Source organism: Podarcis vaucheri (genome assembly GCF_965113315.1).
Source record: "Podarcis vaucheri genome assembly, chromosome: 6".
NCBI lineage: Eukaryota > Metazoa > Chordata > Lepidosauria > Squamata > Lacertidae > Podarcis > Podarcis vaucheri.
The window spans coordinates 73,246,500-73,248,710 of NC_138764.1; positions in this window are offsets into that span (position 1 = coordinate 73,246,500).

Consider the following 2,211-nt stretch of genomic DNA (forward strand, 5'->3'; position numbering starts at 1 on the left):
AACAGAGCATGGGAGTCAGTCCCAGATGTGTCAAAGGTTCAAACCTTACTTAATTAAGCATGAGTGGAATGTGTTGTGGAGAAAAATTGCTGTGGGTTGATCCTTAGTGTTGTAACAAGCGCCAGTTCTTTGTATTCACATTTTGTCTTTCTTTCATGTCAAATTGAATCACCAGATTGGTTGTTAATGCTGTCTTATGTACAGGGAAAGCCTGGTGCATATAAAAGCTGAAATGTCTGTAGCAGAGCAATAGTAAAATATATGAATCCTTTGGACTTTTATGCTCTTACATTTCTGTTTTTGGTTCAACAGCAAATTAACTGTTCCAGTTTCTCATTCCATTCTCACCTCTCATTCCATTCTCACCTCCCTCACCAGTTTGTTGCTTATGCTGCATTGGGAAATCAAATAGAGATGCATGCATTTCTGTTGTGGCAAAATAAACTTCTATTTATACTACCATTGTTGTTTAATTCTTCTGAACAACTACAAATGCATTCATGTCACACACAAAAAAGAGTGTAATGCATTCATGTCTATTCAGAAGTACAATAAGTCCCATTGAATTCAATGGAGCTCACACCCAAGTAGCTGAGTATAGGGTTGCCATCTCAATTTTTAAGAAATAATTTCTTAAATTTTACAATTTTATATTCATCACAATGATATTATCTCAAAAAGAAAAAAAAATGCAATTCCCCAACCCCTCCCCCCAACTTCCCTCAATTACCCCTTCTGGTTCTTTATATATTTATTTTTCTTGCTTATTTAGTTATACCTTAATATTGCATTCTTATATTTTTTATACCATTTCTTTTCCAAATTACCTCTTACACTTTGTTATTTTCCCATTCTTATATCTTAATTTCTATGTTTATTTTGTTGGTTGTGTTTACTCAAACCCTGCTAGTGAGTCCATTTCTTTACAATATTTTTGTAAATAAAAAAAGACTGGGAACCATTCATGTTGTAAGTCTCTATTGTCCTTGTCTCTATGTTTTCCAGTTAGCTTCGCCATTTTAGCATATTCCATCAGTTTTTCTTGCCATTCTTCTTTAGTTGGTATCCAGCTGTCTCTCCATTTTGGGGCTAGTAATATCCTAGCCGCTTTTGTAGCATACATAAATAGTTTCTTCTGCTCTTTTGGCAAGTCTTGACCTGTAATACCTAGCAAAAAGGCTTCTGGTCTTTTAACAAAGGCTATCTTAAACATTCTTTTCATTTCATTGGAAATCATTTCCCCAAAACTTTTGATTATTTTACAATCCCACCACATATGAAAAAAATGTGCCTTCACCATTTCAATTCTTAAAACACTTATCAGATACAATACTTTCTGATCCACGACTATGCTGCAGGAGTGGGTGGGGAAAGTACGGTAACTGGAAGGCCTTACCAAAACTGGTTTGCATCAGTTTGCTAGTATGGGATGGTAAACGTTGGCCCTGCAAATAAGACCAGTGTCTGATGCTCATGAGATGTACAATGCCTGTATCTTTTGGTGTGTTTATTCATTTCAATTTCTGCCTACAAAATATTCTGCTGAAACCAGCCCCTTCCATTTTGATGGCTCCTTTTCTAGCAGAACTCTTTGAGCATATTTCTAAGCTATCATCACTAGTTTAATAGGCATTCTCTTTTTCCAGAGAAAGATGGGGAGGTTGGTGTTCTCTGGTGGGGATCTCTAAGCCTCCATTTTCACATTGCACTTGCATTGATGGGGAGACTCGCCTGGCACCTTCATTATGTTTATTTAGATGCTGGGCAAAAGCTCTCCTCTTCTCCCAGACCTTTAGCTAATTAAACAATCCATGGCCTTTTATGCAGAATTCATCATGCAAAAGGCTGGGCTGGATGAATCCCTAGCCGGAATTAAGATTGCCGGAAGAAATATCAACAACCTCAGATATGCAGATGACACAACCTTGATGGCAGAAAGTTAGGAGGAATTAAAGAACCTTTTAATGAGGGTGAAAGAGGAGAGGGCAAAATATGGTCTGAAGCTCAACATCAAAAAAACGAAGATCATGGCCACTGGTCCCATCACCTCCTGGCAAATAGAAGGGGAAGAAATGGAGGCAGTGAGAGATTTAACTTTATTGGGCTCCATGATCACTGAAGATGGCCACGAAAGCAATGACAAACCTAGACAGCGTCTTAAAAAGTAGAGACATCCCCTTGCCAACAAAGGTCCGCAGAGTAAAAGCTATG